Genomic DNA, 25,611 nt, shown 5'->3' on the forward strand with positions numbered 1-25,611 from the left:
CCCACTCAATCAGTGACCCCCACTCAACCAGTGACCCCCACTCAACCAGTGGCCCCCACTCAACCAGTGGCCCCCACTCAACCAGTGATCCCCACTCAACCAGTGACCCCCACTCAATCAGTGACCCCCACTCAACCAGTGACCCCCACTCAACCAGTGACCCCCACTCAACCAGTGATCCCCACTCAACCAGTGACCCCCACTCAACCAGTGACCCCCACTCAACCAGTGACCCACACTCAACCAGTGACCCCCCACTCAATCAGTGACCCCCACTCAATCAGTGGCCCCCACTCAACCAGTGACCCCCACTCAACCAGTGATCCCCACTCAACCAGTGACCCACACTCAACCAGTGACCCCCACTCAATCAGTGACCCCCACTCAATCAGTGACCCCCACTCAACCAGTGGCCCCCACTCAACCAGTGATCCCCACTCAACCCGTGATCCCCACTCAACCAGTGACCCACACTCAACCAGTGACCCCCACTCAATCAGTGACCCCCACTCAACCAGTGACCCCCACTCAATCAGTGATCCCCACTCAACGAGTGACCCCCACTCAATCAGTGACAGCGACTCAATCAGTGACCCCCACTCAACCAGTGACCCACACCCAACCAGTGACCCCCACTCAATCAGTGACCCACACTCAACCAGTGACCCCCACTCAATCAGTGATCCCCACTCAACCAGTGGCCCCCAATCAAACAGTGACCCCCACTCAACCAGTGGCCCCCACTCAACCAGTGACCCCCACTCAACCAGTGACCCCCACTCAACCAGTGGTCCCCACTCAACCAGTGGCCCCCACTCAACCAGTGATCCCCACTCAACCAGTGACTCCCACTCAACCAGTGACCCCCACTCAATCAGTGACCCCCACTCAACCAGTGACCCCCACTCAACCAGTGACCCCCACTCAACCAGTGACCCCCACTCAACCAGTGACCCCCACTCATCCAGTGACCCCCACTCAACCAGTCACCCCCACTCAACCAGTCACCCCCACTCAACCAGTGACCCACACTCAACCAGTGACCCCCACTCAACCAGTGACCCCCACTCAACCAGTGACTCCCACTCAACCAGTGATCCCCACTCAACCAGTGATCCCCACTCAACCAGTGACTCCCACTCAACCAGTGATCCCCACTCAACCAGTGATCCCCACTCAACCAGTGACTCCCACTCAACCAGTGACCCCCACTCAACCAGTGACCCCCACTCAACCAGTGACTCCCACTCAACCAGTGACCCCCACTCAATCAGTGACCCACACTCAACCAGTGACCCCCACTCAACCAGTGACCCCCACTCAACCAGTGACCCCCACTCAACCAGTGACCCCCACTCAACCAGTGATCACCACTCAACCAGTGACCCCCACTCAACCAGTGAACCCCACTCAACCAGGGACCCCCACTCAACCAGTGATCCTCACTCAACCAGTGATCCCCACTCAACCAGTGACCACCACTCAACCAGTGACCCCACTCAACCAGTGACCCCCACTCAACCAGTGACCCCCACTCAACCAGTGATCCCCACTCAACCAGTGACCCCCACTCAACCAGTGATCCCCACTCAACCAGTGACCCCCACTCAACCAGTGACTCCCACTCAACCAGTGACCCCCACTCAACCAGTGACCCCCACTCAACCAGTGATCCCAACTCAACCAGTGACCCCCACTCAACCAGTGATCCCCACTCAACCAGTGATCCCCACTCAACCAATGATCCCCACTCAACCAGTGACCCCCACTCAACCAGTGATCCCCACTCAACCAGTGACCCCCACTCAACCAGTGATCCAGACTCAACCAGTGACCCCCACTCAACCAGTGATCCCCACTCAACCAGCTTTCACTGGAACGACGTTTCGCTATGTAGAGCTTGTTCAAGCTTTACGACTTCATAAAGCTCTACACAAAGTGAAACATGTAAAGCTCTACACAAAGTGAAACATGATAAAGCTCTACACAAAGTGAAACATGATAAAGCTCTACAGAGTGAAACATGATAAAGCTCTACACAAAGTGAATCATGATAAAGCTCTACACAAAGTGAAACATGATAAAGCTCTACACAAAGTGAAACATGATAAAGCTCTACAGAGTGAAACATGATAAATCTCTACACAAAGTGAAACATGATAAAGCTCTACACAGAGTGAAACATGATAAAGCTCTACACAGAGTGAAACATAACATGATAAAGCTCTACATAGAGTGAAACATGATAAAGCTGTACACAGAATGAAACATGATAAAGCTCTACACAGAGTGAAACATGATAAAGCTCTACACAGAGTGAAACATAACATGATAAAGCTCTACATAGAGTGAAACATGATAAAGCTGTACACAGAATGAAACATGATAAAGCTCTACACAGAGTGAAACATGATACAGCTCTACACAGAGTGAAACACGATAAAGCTCTACACAGAGTGAAACATGATAAAGCTCTACACAGAGTGAAGCATGATACAGCTCTGCACAGAGTGAAACATGATAAAGCTCTACACAGAGTGAAACATGATAAAGCTCTACACAGAGTGAAACATGATACAGCTCTACAGAGAGTGAAACATGATACAGCTCTACACAGAGTGAAACATGATAAAGCTCTACACAGAGTGAAACATGATAAAGCTCTACAGAGTGGAACATAACATGATAAAGCTCTACTCAGAGTGAAACATGACACAGCTCTACACAGAGTAAAACATGATAAAGCTCTACACAGAGTGAAACATGATACAGCTCTACACAGAGTGAAACATGATACAGCTCTACACAGAGTGAAACATGATAAAGCTCTACAGAGTGAAACATAACATGATAAAGCTCTACATAGAGTGAAACATGATAAAGCTCTACACAGAGTGAAACATGATAAATCTCTACACAGAGTGAAACATAATAAAGCTCTACACAGAGTGAAACATAACATGATAAAGCTCTACATAGAGTGAAACATGATAAAGCTCTACACAGAGTGAAACATGATAAAGCTCTACACAGAGTGAAACATAATAAAGCTCTACACAGAGTGAAACATGATAAAGCTCTACACAGAGTGAAACATGATACAGCTCTACACAGAGTGACACATGATACCGCTCTACACAGAGTGAAACATGATAAAGCTCTACACAGAGTGAAACATGATAAAGCTCTACAAAGAGTGAAACATGATAAAGCTCTACACAGAGTGAAACATGATAAAGCTCTACACAGTGAAACATGATACAGCTCTACACAGAGTGAAACATGATACAGCTCTACAAAGAGTGATACATGATAAAGCTCTACAGAGTGAAACATGATACAGCTTTACAAAGAGTGAAACATGATAAAGCTCTACAGAGTGAAACATGATAAAGCTCTACACAGAGTGAAACATAACATGATAAAGCTCTACACAGAGTGAAACATGATAAAGCTCTACAGAGTGAAACATAACATGATAAAGCTCTACACAGAGTGAAACATAACATGATAAAGCTCTATACAGAGTGAAACATGATAAAGCTCTACAGAGTGAAACATAACATGATAAAGCTCTACAGAGTGAAACATAACATGATACAGCTCTACACAGAGTGAAACATGATACAGCTCTACACAGAATGAAACATGATAAAGCTCTACACAGAGTGAAACATGATAAAGCTCTACAGAGTGAAACATAACATGATAAAGCTCTACACAGAGTGAAACATGATAAAGCTCTACATAGTGAAACAAAACATGATAAAGCTCTACACAGAGTGAAACATGATAAAGCTCTACATAGTGAAACATAACATGATAAAGCTCTACATAAAGTGAAACATGATAAAGCTCTACACAGAGTGAAACATGATACAGCTCTACACAGAGTGAAACATGATAAAGCTCTACAGAGTGAAACATAACATGATAAAGCTCTACACAGAGTGAAACATGATAAAGCTCTACACAGAGTGAAACATAAAGCTCTACACAGAGTGAAACATAACACGATAAAGCTCTACACAGAGTGAAACATGATAAAGCTCTACAGAGTGAAACATAATAAATCTCTACACAGAGTGAAACAAGATAAAGCTCTACACAGAGTGAAACATAATAAAGCTCTACACAGAGTGAAACATAACATGATAAAGCTCTACACAGAGTGAAACATGATAAAGCTCTACAGAGTGAAACATAATAAAGCTCTACACAGAGTGAAACATGATAAAGCTCTATACAGAGTGAAACATAACATGATAAAGCTCTACACAGAGTGAAACATAACATGATAAAGCTCTACACAGAGTGAAACATGATAAAGCTCTATACAGAGTGAAACATAACATGGTAAAGCTCTACACAGAGTGAAACATGATAAAGCTCTACACAGAGTGAAACATAAAGCTCTACACAGAGTGAAACATAACATGATAAAGCTCTACACAGAGTGAAACATGATAAAGCTCTACACAGAGTGAAACATAGTAAAGCTCTACACAGAGTAAAACATAACATGATAAAGCTCTACACAGAGTGAAACATAATAAAGCTCTACACAGAGTGAAACATGATAAAGCTCTACACAGAGTGAAACATGGTAAAGCTCTACAGAGTGAAACATAACACGGTAAAGCTCTACACAGAGTGAAACATGATAAAGCCCTACACAGAGTGAAACATAATAAAGCTCTACACAGAGTGAAACATAATAAAGCTCTACACAGAGTGAAACATGATAAAGCCCTACACAGAGTGAAACATAATAAAGCTCTACACAGAGTGAAACATGATAAAGCTCTACAGAGTGAAACATAACATGGTAAAGCTCTACAGAGTGAAACATAACATGGTAAAGCTCTACAGAGTGAAACATAACATGGTAAAGCTCTACAGAGTGAAACATAACATGATAAAGCTCTACACAGAGTGAAACATGGTAAAGCTCTACAGAGTGAAACATAACATGGTAAAGCTCTACAGAGTGAAACATAACATGGTAAAGCTCTACAGAGTGAAACATAACATGATAAAGCTCTACACAGAGTGAAACATGGTAAAGCTCTACAGAGTGAAACATAACATGGTAAAGCTCTACAGAGTGAAACATAACATGGTAAAGCTCTACAGAGTGAAACATAACATGATAAAGCTCTACACAGAGTGAAACATGGTAAAGCTCTACAGAGTGAAACATAACATGATAAAGCTCTACACAGAGTGAAACATGGTAAAGCTCTACACAGAGTGAAACATGGTAAAGCTCTACAGAGTGAAACATAACATGGTAAAGCTCTACAGAGTGAAACATAACATGGTAAAGCTCTACAGAGTGAAGCATAACATGATAAAGCTCTACACAGAGTGAAACATGGTAAAGCTCTACAGAGTGAAACATAACATGGTAAAGCTCTACAGAGTGAAACATAACATGGTAAAGCTCTACAGAGTGAAGCATAACATGATAAAGCTCTACACAGTGAAACATGGTAAAGCTCTACAGAGTGAAACATAACATGGTAAAGCTCTACAGAGTGAAACATAACATGGTAAAGCTCTACAGAGTGAAACATAACATGGTAAAGCTCCACAGAGTGAAACATAACATGGTAAAGCTCCACAGAATGAAACATAACATGGTAAAGCTCTACAGAGTGAAACATAACATGATAAAGCTCTACAGAGTGAAACATGGTAAAGCTCTATAGAGTGAAACATAACATGGTAAAGCTCTACAGAGTGAAACATAACATGATAAAGCTCTACAGAGTGAAACATGGTAAAGCTCTATAGAATGAAACATAACATGGTAAAGCTCTACAGAGTGAAACATAACATGATAAAGCTCTACAGAGTGAAACATGGTAAAGCTCTATAGAGTGAAACATAACATGGTAAAGCTCTACAGAGTGAAACAAACATGATAAAGCTCTACAGAGTGAAACATGGTAAAGCTCTATAGAGTGAAACATAACATGGTAAAGCTCTACAGAGTGAAACATAACATGATAAAGCTCTACAGAGTGAAACATGGTAAAGCTCTACAGAGTGAAACATGGTAAAGCTCTATAGAGTGAAACATAACATGGTAAAGCTCTACACATTTCCCATCTATTTCTACTGAGAAATATATTTCCCAACTCAAAATTTTCCGTCATGTTAAGAAAAATACGAATGTTTATTTTTTGAGATATGAACCTAGGGTAGATAGGTGAGGTACCTAAGTACAGGTAAGTAGGTACCAGTCTAACTGATCTAGAGTAGTTAGGTGAGGTATCTAAGTACAGATAAATAGGTACCAGTCTAACTGACCCAGGGTAGATAGGTGAGGTACCTAACTACAATAGGTACCAGTCTATCTGACCTAGGGTAAATAGATCAGGTACCTAATTACAAGTAAATAGGTACCTAATTACAGGTAATTACATACCTAATTACACGTAATTAAGTACCAGTCTAACAGACCCAGGGTAGATAGGTGAGGTACCTAAGTACAGGTAAATAGGTACCAGTCTGACCCAGGATGGATAGGTCAGGTACCTAACTACAAGTAAATAGGTACCTAATTACAGGTAATTAGGTACCTAATTACACGTAATTAATACCAGTAAAACAGACCCAGGGTAGATAGGTGAGGCACCTAAGTACAGGTAATTAGGTACCTATCCATCACTTAAAGCCAGTGTCTTCAAGTCACCAACAGTGCCGTTACCTTAGCCTCTCCTCCCTCGGACCAAAACCTGAGTGCCACCCATCCCTTCTGAGGTCCTGCGTGACCCTCCCCCCCTTACGGGTTTAGCGCTTCCCCCCTCGTTAATTAAGACAATAGTAATTTTTTCGGCGATTAAATTAGTTTGTGGTCAATTTATGGAGCATTTTGGGGGCGGTGCCCCCCCTGTGGGTTTAGCGCTTGTCTGAATGATGATGATGATAATAATTATTATTACTATTATTATTATAATTATAGTAATGGTAATAATATAACACCAACAATATCTATCTATCTATCTATCCATCTATATATATATATATATATATATATATATATATATATATATATATATATATATATATATATATATATATATATATATATATATATATATATATATATATATATATATATAACAACTCTAGGGAGAAAGTTATTAATTAGAATCAATTTCTAGAAAGTATAAGTTAGAAATCAAGAGAGGACACCAGAGTACAACTACGCACTCTGGTGTCCTCTCACGTCTGGACAAGAGAAAGTCCGTCAGTGTGAAAGGCCGGGGTAGGGAAAGTGATATCGAGAAGAAAGTAGGTGTTAGTAAGCAAGGTAGAGCATTGTAGTGCGTGTAGGTAGGTGAATTACGCATTAGGTGAGGTCTTCGTAGAGACCGTCACCTTCAACAGGTACGTAGAATGTTAATGACAAGTGAGAGGTGGTATGGTCCCTTCTCTCACTGCTGGTATTACGACTTGCGTATATTGTAGTCTGGTTGCGTGTGTGGTCGTAGTAACAGAAGCGCATGTGTGACCTGGAGGTCCCTTTTACGCAAAGTATTGAGTAATAACTTGGCCAGGTTAGGTAAGGTTTGTCAGGAAACAGGACAAGTGTTTTCTGACGCGGGTCTTAGTTATAGGATGACCCACAGTTGAAGCTTTTGGTCAGCTGACCGAGGCCTTCTACTGGCTTATCCCTCCAAGGTGAAGATTATACAGGATTTAAACCACAGGGTAATATTCTGGGTCCTCTTCTCTTTCTTAGTCTTGCTAATTATCCTTCCTGACGCCCTCTACACCTGTGACCTCTACTCTTTGTTGACGACACGACCTCTGTAATACAGTATCTGCCTACCGTGTGTGGTTACCGTGTCTGAATATCGTGGCTAGCTACCGTGTCTGGCTACCGTGTCTGGCTACCGTGTCTGGCTACCGTGTCTGGCTACCGTGTCTGGCTATCGTGGCTAGCTACCGTGTCTGGCTATCGTGGCTAGATACCGTATCTGGCTACCGTATCTGGCTACCGTGTCTGACTATCGTGGCTAGCTACCGTGTCTGGCTACCGTTGCTAGCTACCGTGTCTGGCTACCGTGTCTGGCTATCGTGGCTAGCTACCGTGTCTGGTTACCGTGTCTGGCTACCGTGTCTGGCTACCGTTGCTAGCTACCGTGTCTGGCTACCATGTCTGGCTACCGTGTCTGGCTACCATGGCTAGCTACCGTGTCTGGCTACCGTGTCTGGCTACCATGTCTGGCTACCGTATCTGGCTACCGTTGCTAGCTACCGTGTTTGGCTACAGTGGCTGGCTACCATGGCTAGCTACCGTGTCTGGCTACCGTGTCTGGCTACCATGTCTGGCTACCGTATCTGGCTACCGTTGCTAGCTACCGTGTTTGGCTACAGTGGCTGGCTACCATGGCTAACTACCGTGTCTGGCTACCGTGTCTGGCTACCATGTCTGGCTACCGTGTCTGGCTGCCGTGGCTAGCTACCGCGTCTGGCTACAGTGGCTGGCTACCATGGCTAGCTACCGTGTCTGGCTACCGTGTCTGGCTACCATGTCTGGCTGCCGTGGCTAGCTACCGCGTCTGGCTACTGTGCTAATTACTATACCAAATAATGACCTTGTCTAAGATCTACACGAGGTCCTACACCAACAAACTCACTCTCACTGGTCGGTAATAACTCGCAGGGAGACATGATTAATTTATCTTGTAGATTTCGATCCCTTTCTGGGATCCTCTTTAGCAAGACATTCTATATATCTCTTGGAAGTATCTTGTCCATATTTACCTAATGGAAATAGGTAAATAGGGACATATTTACCTATTTACCAAGTCATTTACCTGTTGGAAAGTATACCTGGAGGGGGTCAGGGGGTCAACGCCTCTGCGTCCCGGTCCATGACCAGGTCAGCGGAGGTGCTGATCAAGGCCTAATCAACTAGGCCTACCAGGGCAGGAATACACTCAGAAATTCTCTCTAATGGTTCATTGTAAAATGCATTTCCGGCAGTTTTAAAGGATTTATCAATTATTTTGGGTATTTTAATTAACAAACTCCTTAAAAAGTGCTAGAAATATTTTTACAATGCAAAAAAGGGCGATGAAAAATATTTAACCAAAAATATATATTGGTTCACCCTTATTATGAAAACTTTCTTGATATTCCTTCTATACTTAAGAAGTTTAATATCAAAGATGTATTTAAAAATCTTGATAAAGTAAGAAAAAATATTTATTAAAAATTCCCCCTCCCCAAAAAATACTGATGATTGTATCTACAAGATTCCTTGTAAATAATGCGATAAAGTTTACCTTGGACAAACTGGGGAAAGCCTTGAACTAAGATTACAATAACATAAATACAGCATTTTTGTGAGAGATTTTAACCATCCAATTGAGTTTCAAAAAGCCGAAAAAGTTTTATCAATCAGGTCTATGGTTGAGTGAAATATAACTGAATTAAGCTTCGTAAAAAATAATTTTGATTCTAATATGAATATTAATTTAGGATTATACAGATTAGATACATATATAATTAATAAAATTTTGAGAATTCATGCTATGTTTGACAGATTCTTGATGCTCCCAGCAGCATCATACTGAGACGAGTGTAAGATCACATGTGATACCTCAACAGTATAAGCTTTCTGCTGCTTTAATGGATTTACAGTTCCTTAATAATGTGAGAAATCACGAAAGCACTTGTAACTTCACTATTTTTCTCATAGTGGTTGTTTTGCATATTGTGATATCATGTATTTACTGTGATCTTATTGCATAATATTGACTCTGTCTATGAGTGTTGATAGTCATTGTTAGAAAGAGTCGAGTCATCTCACACTCACCTTAACCCACTGACATGAAACATGTCTTGCACAGTTTATATCTTAGTAGTTTAAAGTTTTCCAGGTCATCTCAAGATCGACTGCAAGTCACTGGCATCAACATAAACACACACACAACATACTTCAAGGTCCTCCTAGAGTCCGCAGCACCAGTGTGCAACCCACACCTGAGGAATCAGGTTAAAAACACAGGTAAAATGGTATATGTAATTTATTTAACATATTTACGACATTACAAGTGTGTACGATATTACAGGTGTGTACGATATTACAGGTGGGTACGATATTACAGGTGTGTACGATATTACAGGTGTGTATGACTTTACAGGTGCACTATGCTTGACTCACACACCTAGATAATACATGATAATCTAGAAAGAAGTAGATACTTCTCAATGTAGACAGTAGTAGACAGTTCTTAATCTAGATAGAGGTATATAGTTCTTCTCGATAGACAGACTCGGTGTGGGCTTAATACTCTGCTGTCATTCCCGTGTACTCCCATGTACTCTCACTGCCTGACAAGGCAGTAATGACTCAGCAGGTGAGTGAGCAGGTGAGTGAGCAGGTGAGTCAGCAGGTGAGTCTACTCACCTGCCTGCTGCTTTGGTGGTACAAAATAGATATGGATAACAGAGAGCGTATCCTGGCTTGGATGCTTTCCACAGAGGAGTGGATGTACGAAGAACGATATTAACTGGTATGCCCCACAGAGCACGACCATCGGGGGTGGTTACTGAGTCGTACTGGGAAGTGGTTGCTGTGCTGGACTGTGAGGTGGTTGCTGGGTAGTAGTGGAGGGGTGGTAGGGTGGTAGAAGACAACCAAAGGTCGTCCTTGGTGAGTGGTGCGGGGGTAGTGACTACCACACATATCATCAGAACGACCCAGGTGGTAGTCATGGTGGTGGTGGTGCTAGGGGGCGGTGGTAGGGGGTGGTTCTAGGAGTGGTGGTAGAGGGTGGTGGTGGTGCTAGGGGGTGGTGCTAGGAGGTGGTTCTAGGGGTGGTTGTAGAGGGTGGTGATAGTGCTAGGGGGTCGTGCTAGGAGTAGTGGTGGTGGTGGTGCTAGGGGATGGTAATGCTACAGGTGGTACTACTACTAGTAGTACTGTTGCTGGTAGTGCTACTGGTGGTGCTGCTACTGGTAGTGCTGCTACTGGTGGTGCTGCTACTGGTGGTGCTGCTACTGGTGGTGCTGCTACTGGTGGTGCTGCTACTGGTGGTGCTGCTACTGGTGGTGCTGCTACTGGTGGTGCTGCTACTGGTGGTGCTGCTACTGGTGGTGCTGCTACTGGTGGTGCTGCTGCTACTGCTGCAATGAGAAAAATATCACTAACAAACTAGTAAGAACCACTAACAAAGGCGACAGCACAGCTTAGCAAGAACCCAATTACCCTAAACTAGCAGCTACCTAAAGAAGTAACTAGAATCACCAGACTAGGACGCTGCTACTGGCTAGAAATCTCTTAATGCTGCTAGAATGCTCTGGTCAGCAGCACTTTAATCTAGGTCGAAAAGTTGCACTAGTAAGAGAGAAACTACAGAGAAATGAGCGAAACATCGGTCGAAAGATTTTAACAGTTTAGGAGGGATACATTCGAAGGTTGTGGGCGGCATCCCGGGGAAGAGGACCTAAGGGAGTATAACTCATAGACCAAAGAAAGTACTCTATGTTCAGTCAGAGGTTGAGTACTAAATAACGTGACAGTGAAAGTCAGCAGTACTCAGTGAGGACAAATTTTGGATATTGTATGTAGATCAGCAGGTGCTGCTGACTTACCTGCTGAGTCAGCAGAGATGCTGGTGGTGAAAGAGCAGAGATGAAGCTGGTAGCAGAGCAGAGATGATGCTGATAGTAAAGATGCTGGTGGTAGCAGAGCAAAGATGCTGCTGGTGAGACAGCAGAGATGCTGGTGATGAGAAAGCAGAGATGCTGGTGGTGGTGAGAGAGCAGAGTTACTGCTGGTGATGAGAGAGCAGAGATGCTGCTGGTGCTGAGAGAGCAGAGATGGTGGTGTTGGTGAGAGAGCAGAGATGCTGATGGTGGTGAGAGAGCAGAGATGCTGCTGGTGATGAGAGAGTAGAGATGCTGCTGGTGGTGAGAGAGCAGATTTGCTGCTGGTGATGAGAGAGCAGAGATGCTGATGGTAGTGATGAGAGAGCAGAGTTACCGCTGGTAGTGAGAGAGCAGAGATGATGCTGGTAGCAGAACAGAGATGATGCTGGTAGTAAAGATGCTGGTGGTAGCAGAGCAGAGATGCTGCTGGTGGTGAGAGAGCAGAGATGCTGCTGGTGGTGAGAGAGCAGAGATGCTGGTGGTGGTGAGAGAGTAGAGATGCTGGTGGTGGTGAGAGAGCAGAGATGCTGGTGGTGGTGAGAGAGTAGAGATGCTGGTGGTGGTGAGAGAGTAGAGATGCTGCTGGTGGTGAGAGAGCAGAGATGCTGGTGGTGGTGAGAGAGTAGAGATGCTGGTGGTGGTGAGAGAGCAGAGATGCTGGTGGTGTTAGATCAGTCAGGACACTGCTACAGCAGTGTTATACTATAGCAGTGTTATATAGCTTCCTGTCTTATATGTATCAGCTGATGACTGAACCAATGTGTTCCATCCTCTACCTCACTCAACTCACTCCTCTGACATCCACTAAAATATCCATCAGTAACTCATCCTCATCCATCAAATGGTAGACAAGCGTAACAACTTATTATAGACTGACGACAGGTTGACGTAAATTGATGGGATGTTTGTAGACTGAAGCAGAAGTCAGAGGCAGTTGACAGTGTTGAGACAGGTGGTTAGAAAGTTAATTATTATGTTTATAAGTTGTGTGTGTGTGTGTGTGTGTGTGTGTGTGTGTGTGTGTGTGTGTGTGTGTGTGTGTGTGTGTGTGTGTGTGTGTGTGTGTGTGTATGTGTGTGTGTGTTTGTGTGTGTGTGTGTGTGTGTGTGTATGTGTGTGTATGTGTGTGTATGTGTGTGTATGTGTGTGTATGTGTGTGTATGTGTGTGTGTGTGTGTGTGTGTGTGTGTGTGTGTGTGTGTGTGTGTGTGTGTATGTGTGTGTGTGTGTGTGTATGTGTGTGTATGTGTGTGTGTGTGTGTGTGTGTGTGTGTGTGTGTGTGTGTGTGTGTGTGTGTGTGCTCACCTATATGTGGTTGCAGGGGTCAAGTCATAGCTCCTGGCCCCGCCTCTTCACCGATCAATACTAAATCTCTCTCTCCTTGCTCTATGAGCTTTATCATACCTCTTCTTAAAGCTATGTATGGAACTTGCTTCCACTACTCCACTCTCCAGATTATTCCACTTCCTGACAACTCTAAATCTAAAGAAATACTTCCTAACATCCCTATGGCTCATCTGGGTTTTCAGCTTCCAACTGTGTCCCCTTGTTCCTGTATCCCATCTCTAAAACATTCGAGTCCTGTCCACCTTGTCAATTCCTCTCAGTATTTTATACGTCGTTATCATGTCCCCCCTATCCTCTAGTGTCATCAGGTGGAGTTCATTTAATACCTTATTAATATATACTACTATAATGCTTACTGGTACACACGTATACTCACCTAGTTGAGGTTGCAGGGGTCGAATCCAAGCTCCTGGCCCCGACGTGTATTTGTATCATAGCATACAACCAGCAGGACCAGACAGACTTTAGATACCAACCATAATTAACCACACATAGGCAAGTGTTGTCTGCACAACAATGGAGGTTCCTGGTGATGACTTCTGTAACTCCTTCAGGTTATAATTACCTCCGTAGCTTTTATCATGCATTCAGTTTTTATTTTTGCCGTTAATAACTTGGTATTCACTCTTGTTTCTTTATTATTATGGTCATAACAAACCGATGATATTAACTAGTCACAATTAACTAGTCACAATTAACTAGTCACAATTAACTAGTCACAATTAACTAGTCACAATTAACTAGTCACAACACTAACAGTTCGGTATTGACTAATAATTTTTTTCTTACATTAGTAACGTTATCACTCGTTTACGACTTTATAATTACACTGCTGCTATAACCGGCCAGATATCTGTATTTATTATTATTTAAGGTCACAACCTTGACCCGTTAAATATGTTTATTTAATTATGTCAACACTGACCAGCTGGCTACCCTCACACACCTTCCAGTAACACCAACACTCAAGTTTAGTTTGTAAAATTGATGATTATATCATATTATTCACAGTGTAGAAAGTTGTTACAGTATCGTAGGTATGTTCACTGATTCACTCACGTACGATGACCGCTAATAATATCTTAGGACAGCCACTAGAACGCTAAATCCTAGGAGCACTATTTAACGATACTGTTTCACGTGTGTGTGTGTGTGTGCTCACCTAGTTGTACTCACCTAGTTGAGGTTGCAGGGGTCGAGTCCGAGCTCCTGGCCTCGCCTCTTCACTGATCGCTACTAGGTCACTCTCCCTGTGCAGTGAGCTTTATCATACCTCTGCTTAAAGCTATGTATGGATCCTGCCTCCACTACATCGCTTCCCAAACTATTCCACTTACTGACTACTCTGTGGCTGAAGAAATACTTCCTAACATCCCTGTGATTCATCTGTGTCTTCAGCTTCCAACTATGTCCCCTTGTTACTCTGTCCAATCTCTGGAACATCCTGTCTTTGTCCACCTTGTCAATTCCTCTCAGTATTTTGTATGTCGTTATCATGTCCCCCCTATCTCTCCTGTCCTCCAGTGTCGTCAGGTTGATTTCCCTTAACCTCTCCTCGTAGGATATACCTCTTAGCTCTGGGACTAGTCTTGTTGCAAACCTTTGCACTTTCTCTAGTTTCTTAACGTGCTTGGCAAGGTGTGAGTTCCAATCTGGTGCCACAAACTCCAATATGGGCCTAACGTATACGGTGTACAGGGTCCTGAACGATTCCTTATTAAGATGTCGGAATGCTGTTCTGAGGTTTGCTAGGCGCCCATATGCTGCAGCAGTTATTTGGTTGATGTGCGCTTCAGGAGATGTGCCTGGTGTTATACTCACCCCAAGATCTTTTTCCTTGAGTGAGGTTTGTAGTCTCTGACCCCCTAGACTGTACTCCGTCTGCGGTCTTCTTTGCCCTTCCCCAATCTTCATGACTTTGCACTTGGTGGGATTGAACTCCAGGAGCCAATCGCTGGACCAGGTCTGCAGCCTGTCCAGATCCCTTTGTAATTCTGCCTGGTCTTCGATCGAGTGAATTCTTCTCATCAACTTCACGTCATCTGCAAACAGGGACACCTCGGAGTCTATTCCTTCCGTCATGTCGTTCACAAATACCAGAAACAGCACTGGTCCTAGGACTGACCCCTGTGGGACCCCGCTGGTCACAGGTGCCCACTCTGACACCTGTGTGTGTGTGTGTGTGTGTGTGTGTGTGTATTCACGTAATTGTGGTTGCAGTGGTCGAAATTCATCGCCTCTTCACTGATCGCTACTAGGTCCTCTCTCTCTCTCTCTCTCTCTCTCTCTGCTTCCTGAGCTTTGTCATACCTCGTCTTAAAGCTATGTATGGTTCCTGCCTCCACTACTTCACTTGCTAGGCTATTTCACTTCCTGACGAGTCTATGACTGAAGAAATACTTCCTAACGTCCCTGTGACTCATCTGAGTCTTCAGCTTCCAATTGTGACCCCTTGTTTCTGTGTCCCATCTCTGGAACATCCTATCTCTGTCCACCTTATCTATTCCATGCAGTATTTTGTATGCCGTTATCATGTCTCCCCTGACCCTTCTGTCCTTAAGTGTTGTCAGTCCGATTTCCCTCAACCTTTCATTGTAAGATATTCCCCTGAGCTCCGGAACTAGCCTTGTTGCAGACCTTTGTGTGTGTGTGTGTGTGTGTGTGTGTGTGTGTGTGTGTGTGTGTACTCACCTATTTGTGGTTGCAGGGGTCGAGACTCAGCTCCTTGTGTGTGTGTAAACACAGAACACCAGAACAGAGGAACACTACTATAGGCCTACTGCAGGGCCTTCTGAAATCCAGCCTCCTATTAATCAAATATTTGTCAAATTTAGCCTCAAGGCTTCCCAAGGTTTTAGATTTATTAATCTTACTAACTCATATATTTCTTCAACTTTTTTTAAAAAGTTCTTAGTGTTTTAGCCTCAATGATCCTACCAGGCAGATTGTTCCACTCATCAACTACTCTATTTCCAAACCAGTATTTTCTTTTAACCTTTTAAAGCCTAAACTTATCTAATCTGAATGTATCACCTCGAGTTCTTTCTTGGGTGGATATTCTCAGGACGTTACTTATATATTTCATAAATGTTTAACTTCCACTTATTCATTTGATTCGTGTCTTCTCTTATTCTATGTCTTGGGAGAGAATGTAAGTTCACGAATCTCGATGTCTCCTATTGTGGAAAAAATCATGTGCAGTGGATTAATTTTGTCATTCTTCTCTGCATTTTCTCCACTGGACTTACATCCAGTTATTGGTATGTCTTTTTTACGTTGTGTTTGGCCAAGTTCTACATTATTTAGTTTGTAAGTGCTGGGGTTGTTTATATTTCCGAGGTTCAGGACTTGACATTTATACACTGACCTGCATCTGCCGCTTTTCTGACTACCAAACAAGCTTGTCTGAAGCCTCCTGAAGTTCACTAATATCTTCCACTGAATTAATTATCCTGCCTATTTTTGTATCGTCGGCGAATTTGCTCATATCTCTTGTGATTCCCTCGTCAAGGACAATAATGTTGTATATTATGAACAGCAGCTGGCCTAAAAATGGTCCACACGGAACGCCACTTTTGACTAATCTCCACTCAGATTTCACCCCATTTATGGGGACGCAGATTTCACCCCATTTATAGAAAATCTGCTTTCTGTTGGTCAGCTATGCCTCCATAAACCCTTACAACATAGTATTCTTAATTATGACCAACTACTCCAACTGTTTACTGAAGAAAGTGGTTGTTAGGTAAGACACATACCATTTTAATATTCACTGAAGGAGGTAAATTAGGCTGGAACGGCACCTTGTGAATCCACGCTGAGCGTGGTGAATCAAATTACGCGTATTAAGATGACTTATTATAACAGCTATAATTGGCTTTAATGTGTATAGAACTTAGATCAGGTTTATTATGTTTTATGAATATGTTATAACACAAGCAAGTAGGTAAATAAGACAGGTGTGCAGTTGTTGGGTAGATTTGGTAAATAGTTTAGAAATCTGACAAGTTGAAGACAGATACTTGTGCAACGTTTTGGAATCTTCTCCACACGGTGGCTTTATCAGTCCTATACAAAGAAGAATGGTGGAAATAGAGGGATTTGAGGTAATCACTTCCTTATTCTCGTTTTGTTTTGGGTAATATAGGGCCGCTGTTTGTGTACACCGTACCCAGCCTTAAACCCTCATTCCTTGTCTTGTTTGTGTATTATAGGGTCACTCAGAGCTTGCACCGTACTCGGTCGTAACAACATGACTGGTGTGATGACTGGTGTTCAGTCTTAGTTACTCTCATTTGACCAGACAACAGCAAGTCAGTGAAACAACAATAACTCAATAAACATTTATCATTATTATTATTTTCCTGCTGAAGTTGTAGCAGAAGTAGCAGTAGTAGCAGAAGTAGTAGAAGACGCAGTAGTAGTGGTAGCAGAAGTAGTGGTAGCAGCAGTAGTAGTGGTAGCAGCAGTAGTAGTGGTAGCAGCAGTAGTAGTAGTGGTGGTGGTGGTAGTGGTCGTAGTGGATAGACAGAGAATAGATTGATAGCACCAGTAGTAAATGGGCCACTGAATGCTCCAGGTTGAAGCGCCAGTGGCGACAGATGCTGCCACTGGCTCCACTATGAGACGACTCTCGCTAGGGTCGTGTTCTCTGGGGTTGTCGTCGTGGGTCACTGGGACAGCCAGCACGACAACCACACACATGAGGATGAGGAAAGCACTAGTCTTCATGGTGGTGCTAGTGATGGTTGTAGCCATGGTAGTGGTCTTGGTGGAGGTCTTGGTGGTGGTTGTCGTGGTGGTTGTCGTGGTGGTTGTCGTGGTGGTTGTCGTGGTGGTTGTCGTGGTGACGTCGTCTTGAAAAAGATAAACAGTATTAAGTTACGTAGATTTTGTTTTATGTTACTACGACTGTATTGTCTGTGTTCCTGTCTACAAATAGGCAATACAAGAAGGCAGTAGAGAGAGAGAGAGAGAGAGAGAGAGACAGAGAGAGAGAGAGAGAGAGAGAGAGAGAGAGAGAGAGAGAGAGAGAGAGAGAGAGAGAGAGAGAGAGAGAGAGAGAGAGAGAGAGAGAGAGAGAGAGAGAGAGAGAGAGAGAGAGAGAGAGAGAGTTATAAAGATAGGGAATCGCCAAACCCGTAGGGGTAAAGAGAGTGAAATGCTTGAAGTTTTGTTTACCTGTTGAGACAGCAGAGATGCTGCTAGTAGTAGGGCAGAGATGCTGGTGGTGAGAGAGCAGAGATGCTGGTGGTGAGAGAGCAAAGATGCTGGTGGTGAGAGAGCAGAGATGCTGGTGGTGAGAGAGCAGAGATGCTGGTGGTGAGACAGCAGAGATGCTGGTGGTGAGAGAGCAAAGATGCTTGTGGTGAGAGAGCAAAGATGCTTGTGGTGAGAGAGCAGAGATGCTGGTGGTGAGACAGCAGAGATGCTGGTGGTGAGACAGCAGAGATGCTGGTGGTGAGAGAGCAAAGATGCTGGTGGTGAGAGAGCAGAGATGCTGGTGGTGAGACAGCAGAGATGCTGGTGGTGAGACAGCAGAGATGCTGGTGGTGAGACAGCAGAGATGCTGGTGGTGAGACAGCAGAGATGCTGGTGGTGAGACAGCAGAGATGCTGGTGGTGAGACAGCAGAGATGCTGGTGGTGAGACAGCAGAGATGCTGGTGGTGAGACAGCAGAGATGCTGCTGATGGTGTTAGATCAGTCAAAACACTACTGCAGCAGTGTTATACTGCAGCAGTGTTATATACCTTCCTGTATAATATCAGCTGATAACTGAACCAACGTGTTCCATCCTCACTCAACTCACTCAACTCACTCACCCATCAATCATCCACCAAATCATCCACAATTAACTCATCCTCATATTCCAAATGTCAGACAAATGCAAAAGCTTAAAACAAATTGATGGTGGCTGACGTAAATTGATGGGATGTTTGTCAACTGGAGCGGAAGTCAGAGTTGGCAGGAACGGGACAAGTGGGAAAGCCTGTATTATGGAGATAAGTGTCATTCTTCCCTCGTCCAGCGCGTGATTACAGTCATAAGTGTCATTCTTCCCTCGTCCAGTGAAACATTTTAAATTATCATTAACCTGGAGAAGTGTGGGATTAGTACTCACCTGGCACCGTGTTCGAACCCCTGTCCGCGCCTTAGAGAATTTACAATGGTACATTCCGTATAGCTTTTCTCTCTCTATGACTGTCTGTGGCTTTGTGACTGTCTGTGGCTTTGTGACTGTCTGTGGCTTTGTGACTGTCTGTGGCTGTGGACCTTTGTGACTATCTGTAACTGTATGTGGCTGTTTGTGACTATCCCTGGCTATCTGTGACTATTTTTGACTATCTGGTAATATTCTAGGTGTGCTAGTACTGCCACTAGTCATTACTATCTCTGGTATATAAAGACCGAGGAAGGATATCTGAAGGATGCTGGCTGGGGTCAACGTCCCCGCGTCCCAGTCCCAGAGCAGGTCCAGAACTAGGTCCAGGACTAGGACCAGGTCCAGTGCCAGGGCCAGGTTCAGGTCCAGGACCAGAACCAGGTTCAGGGCTAGAACCAGGTCCAGGACTGGGTCCAGCACCAGGTCCAGAACCAGGTCTAAGACCGGCTCCAGGGCTAGGCCCAGAACCAGGTCCAGGACCAGTACCAGAACCAGGTCCAGAGCCAGGTCCAGAGCCAGGTTCAGAACCAGTACCAGAACCAGGTCCAGAGCCAGGTCCAGAGCCAGGTCCAGGACCAGTACCAGAACCAGGTCCAGAGCCAAGTCCAGAGCCAGGTCCAGAACCAGAACCAGAACCAAAATCAGGTCCAGAGCAAGGTCCAGAACCGGGTCCAGGACTAGGCCTCCTGGTGGATCTAGGCCGGAAAAACCCACACTTTTTATTTATTTAGCACAAGACAATAATATTTGTTAATGATTTTGAGGGGTAGTAAAGTTCAATGTATAAAGGGCAGGTCCAGTTCCTTGGATCACGAGCCCCCACAGAAGACAAGCAACTTTTCTTGAGGGATAGGGAAGGAAAGATCACACATCAACTGGTTTTTCTGTTCCAGCATCTAAGTGTTGCGGTTCAGAGAGGTAACGCCCTTTATATCAAACATTTCACATAACTCTGAATTAGGTCAACTAGGGTCAGAGGTCACATAGTATCTGGGGGATACATTAAAAATATGAGGACTGACCAACATAGTTGTTCATATGACATCCAGGATATAGCATGAATATGAGGTCATCCCAGGGGTCAAAGGTCACATAAGGTAATGAAAAAATACCGAGGAACGCTGGAGAATTTATTCTATCACATGTATACAATATTATTGGTGTTCTTCTTGTTTGGGAAGTATAGGGCCACTGACAGTGTACACCGTATTAAGTCCTTTATTCCCAGTTTTTCGTTTTGTTTGGGAAATATAGGGCCACTGAGAGTGTATACCGTATCAAGTCCTTTATTCCCAGTTTTTCGTTTTGTTTGGGAAATATAGGGCTGCTTACAGTTTGCGCCGTATCTAGCCCTGGCAACATTACAGGGTCTTGCCTTGGTTATTCACTCACCTGACAAGACAACAGTGAGTCAGTAGTGACTCGGCTTGGCAGTGAAGCAACACTTACCGACTTTACATTGAATGTAACCATTACTTCCCAAAAGAAGGTTTAACAGTGGTTCTAAAACAAAGGAAAGCTACAGGGCACCAGGTAGTGGGCACGGCTGGGGCAGCAGTAGTACTGATATACGCTGGCCAGAGTAAACGACCGGCTCTTGTAGGGTCGTTCTGGGGAACCGGGGCTGTGGAGACGACCGTCAGCACACAGAGTAGGACGACGCAGCTGGCTCTCATGGTGCTGGTAATAGTGGTAGTAGCGAGAGTGCTAGTAGTGGTGGTAGTGGGGGGTAGTAGGGCATCAAATATTATCTGAGAAAGATGAATAATAACAGATTTAGTACCAAAAATTTTGTGTGACAACAGTATCGTGAGAGCTGACGACTCACCCTGTGTACCTCCCACTCGTAAGCTATCTCTCTCTCTCTCTCTCTCTCTCTCTCTCTCTCTCTCTCTCTCTCTCTCTCTCTCTCTCTCTCTCTCTCTCTCTCTCTCTCTCTCTCTCCTTCTGCTTGTCAAAGTAACAGTGGTAGTGTACAAGACAAGTACTGTGTTGTTCATGAACAGGTTACCAGTTTACTGTTGCTTATTCTATGTACCCTAAGTTACTGAGTGCTTCAGTAATTATGATTCTCTCTGAGTTTACCTGGTGAAGCAGCAGTGACGCTGATAGTGAAGCAGCAGTGACGCTGATAGTGAAGCAGTGGTGATGCTGATGGTGGTAGTTAGACAGCAATGACGCTGGTGGTAATGGTAGTTAGACAGTAGACAGTCACCTGGAAAAGGACTACAGCCCAGCTGAGTTATATACTTGGCAGTATAACACTGTATGGACCAAACTGACAGTGTATACTTGATCCCTGTCACACACACACACACACACACACACACACACACACACACACACACACACACACACACACACACACACACACACACACACACACACACACACACACACACCACCACCACCACCACTATCACTAAATCACAATAAACAGCTCCTTGACACACATAGTGGACTGAGGTCAGTAGAGATTGACAATGATAGTGTTCGGCTGTGGGTCCAAACAGAAGCCAGTGTCAGGTGAGGGGACTGAGACACAAGGAGGGGAAAGCTTTAAAAATATAATTTTTTCAATTAACTAGAGAGAGAGTACCAGGAATGTGTCCTGGTTCTTCAGCAGTAGGTAACCAGTAGGTTCCTGAGGCCGGGAGTACTATCAACCCTGTGCTGGGGTACAGTAATTAGGTATCCTAGTGGTGGGGTACAGTAACTAGGTATCTCAGTGCTGGGGTACAGTAACTAGGTATCCTAGTGGTGGGGTACAGTAACTAGGTATCCTAGTGGTGGTGTTCAGTAATTAGGTATCTCAGTGCTGGGGTGCAGTAATTAGGTATCTCAGTGCTGGGGTACAGTAACTAGGTATCTTAGTGCTGATGTTCAGTAATTAGGTATCTCAGTGCTGGGGTGCAGTAATTAGGTATCTCAGTGCTGGGGTATAGTAACTAGGTATCTCTTCTCTAGATTCGCTCTCTGGTCAATTTACTTAAGGGTATAACCAAGTCCAGTCGTAAGATATAAGTCGTAAGACATAAGTCGTAAGACAAGTCGTAAGACGTAAGTCGTAAGACATAAGTCGTAAGACAAGTCGTAAGACATAAGTCGTAAGACATAAGTCGTAAGACATAAGGTGATGAAGAGACATGTAAAAAGATGGTTGGATAATTTATTGTAAGTCTGTGAAACATTGCAGGTTCAACATTGCAGGTTCAACACTACAGGTTCAACATTGCAGGTTCAACATTGCAGGTTCAACATTGCAGGTTCAACATTGCAGGTTCAACATTGCAGGTTCAACATTGCAGGTTCAACATTGCAGGTTCAACATTGCAGGTTCAACATTGCAGGTTCAACACTACAGGTTCAACATTGCAGGTTCAACAGAGTGAACATTGCACTGCTGTTGCAAGAGCAGTGAACTGTTCACCCTATCGAAAATCAAGGGTGAAATTAGTCAGAAGAGCAATGACTCAGCAGTGACAGAGGCTAATGACTCAGCAGTGACAGAGGCTAATGACTCAGCAGTGACAGAGGCTAATGACTCAGCAGTGACAGAGGCTAATGACTCAGCAGTGACAGAGGCTAATGACTCAGCAGTGACAGAGGCTAATGACTCAACAGTGACAGAGGCTAATGACTCAGCAGTGACAGAGGCTAATGACTCAACAGTGACAGAGGCTAATGACTCAACAGTGACAGAGGCTAATGACTCAGCAGTGACAGAGGCTAATGACTCAGCAGTGACAGAGGCTAATGACTCAGCAGTGACAGAGGCTACTGACTCAGCAGTGACAGAGGCTACTGACTCAGCAGTGACAGAGGCTAATGACTCAGCAGTGACAGAGGCTAATGACTCAGCAGTGACAGAGGCTAATGACTCAGCAGTGACAGAGGCTAATGACTCAGCAGTGACAGAGGCTAATGACTCAGCAGTGACAGAGGCTAATGACTCAGCAGTGACAGAGGCTAATGACTCAACAGTGACAGAGGCTACTGACTCAGCAGTGACAGAGGCTAATGACTCAGCAGTGACAGAGGCTACTGGCTCAGCAGTGACAGAGGCTACTGACTCAACAGTGACAGAGGCTAATGACTCAGCAGTGACAGAGGCTACTGACTCAGCAGTGACAGAGGCTACTGATTCAGCAGTGACAGGTTACTGAAGCAACAATGACTCAGCAGTGACTCGGTCTATCTTCCTGCCTTCGGTGTAGCAGTGGTCGCTATACACAGGAAGGTGTAGTAGCAAACTACTTTCTTGGGTATCTGTGACGTTCCTGGAGAGTCGTTATTGATGATAATTCTAGGCAAGATCAGACCACGACCACCGTGTATGTGGTCGTGCTGGGGCAGTGACATGGTGGTAGCAACGACCACACACACCAGGAGGGCGGCCCTGGTCGTCCTCATGGTGACGAGGATAGTGTCCGGCAGGATGGGTGGTGTGTCTGTGTGGAGAGTCCTGGACGCAGGATCGAGTCCTCACCCTTCCTTGCCCTGGAAGACTAGGCTTGTGCTGGTGGTAGTACTAGTAGTAGTGGTAGTAGTAGTAGTAGTAGTAGTAGTGGTGGTGGTATTAAGCTGGCATCATCTGGGAAGGATAAACACGATCATTCTTTTGGAGTAAAATTCTGTGTACAAATGACACATAAGGACAATACCGATATCTAATTTTTCTGTCTCTCTTATCTACCTTTATTTACTTACTTTTGATCATTTCTTTCTCTCTGAGCTTTGTCAGGATAATTCTGCTTCTACCCTGACGCATGTTAACACATTAGAGTTGTTAAAATTAACACAACACAAGATGAACCAATGTGTTGAAGACAGAGCAACGCTCGGGAAGAAGAAATTCATCGAGGTGGATCATCAACATCCTGTGATGCGGCTTCAGGGACTCATCACCACAAGTGTGTGTGAACCCTTGGAATCATCAGTGAACAAGGTTTGAAGGAGTACAACTACAGACAACGTCAGATATGTGAAATGAGAGAGATGTACTCCACGCTGCCTCGGTGACCACAATACTAACAGTGCACCAGAAGAAACTAAACAATGGGACTCAGGATCCACGAACAGTAAGCCTACACACCCCAAACAATAGGCCTTTAGACCCCAAACAGTAGGCCTGCAGATCTAAAACAGTAAGCCTGCAGATCCCATACAGTAGGCTGCAGTGCAGATATAAGAAAACCAGATATCTAAAGAATATAACAGAACTATAGGTGTAAATATGGCTGCACATTATGACTTACAACACATCCAGTTATGGTCTGAGACAATCCTACATATTGTTCACATTTTACAAAGGAACATAATTTAGCACGTGAGTTAATTGAGCAAATTATCAAGTGAGCGCGTGCACTAATCTGACTGAATCAGAGGTGTGGGTCAAGATAGTGTTATTTATAGCTCACCTGGCAAAATTAATTACCAAGGACAACAGGTAACACTGTAACAGGGGAAATTTTGCGATGTTTAGGTTAATATTCTTGTTACTACTGTGCTTACCTGCTGAGACAGCAGAGATGCTGGTGATGCTGGTGGTGAGAGAGCAGAGATGCTGGTGATGCTGGTGGTGAGAGAGCAGAGATGCTGGTGATGCTGGTGGTGAGAGAACAGAGATGCTGGTGATGCTGGTGGTGAGAGAACAGAGATGCTGGTTGTGCAGGTGGTGAGAGAGCAGAGATGCTGGTGATGCAAGTGGTGAGAAAGCAGAGATGCTGGTGATACAGGTGGTGAGAGAGCAGAGATACTGGTGAAGCTGGTGGTGAGAGAACAGAGATGCTGGTGATGCTGGTGGTGGGAGAGCAGAGATGCTGGTGATGCAGGTGGTGAGAGAGCAGAGATGCTGGTGATGCTGGTGGTGAGAGAGCAGAGATGCTGGTTGTGCAGGTGGTGAGAGAGTAGAGATGCTGGTGATGCTGGTGGTGAGAGAACAGAGATGCTGGTGATGCAGGTGGTGAGAGAGCAGAGATACTGGTGATGCTGGTGGTGAGAGAACAGAGATGCTGGTGATGCAGGTGGTGAGAGAGCAGAGATACTGGTGATGCTGGTGGTGAGAGAGCAGAGATGCTGGTGATGCTGGTGGTGAGAGAGCCGAGATGCTGGTGGTGAGAGAGCAGAGATGCTGATGGTGCAGGTGGTGAGAGAGCAGAGATGCTGATGGTGCAGGTGGTGAGAGAGCAGAGATGCTGGTGATGTTGCTGGTGTTAGATCAGTTAAGACACTGCTACAGCAGTGTTATACTGCAACAGTGTTATATAGCTTCCTGTCTGATATTACATGCATCAGCTGATGACTGACCCAACGTGTTCCAGCCTTCACCTCACTCATCTCGCTCAACTCACTCACCCATCTAATATCCACTAAAATATCCATCAATAACTCATTCTCATCCTTCAACTGTTAGACAGT

The 25,611-nt window shown here is 44.4% G+C and overlaps 1 long non-coding RNA gene across 1 annotated transcript; it reads right to left on the minus strand.

Annotated features, from left to right (window-relative positions):
* Positions 1 to 20,341: 20,341 nt before the first annotated feature.
* Positions 20,342 to 25,135, minus strand: LOC128704451 (uncharacterized). Its single transcript, XR_011394359.1, has 3 exons — positions 24,706 to 25,135; positions 21,277 to 21,417; positions 20,342 to 20,942 (listed from the first exon to the last, which is right to left on the minus strand). It is a non-coding gene; the product is annotated as an uncharacterized lncRNA (long non-coding RNA).
* Positions 25,136 to 25,611: the final 476 nt, after the last annotated feature.

This window comes from Cherax quadricarinatus, chromosome 84 (assembly GCF_038502225.1).
Source record: "Cherax quadricarinatus isolate ZL_2023a chromosome 84, ASM3850222v1, whole genome shotgun sequence".
Lineage (NCBI taxonomy): Eukaryota > Metazoa > Arthropoda > Malacostraca > Decapoda > Parastacidae > Cherax > Cherax quadricarinatus.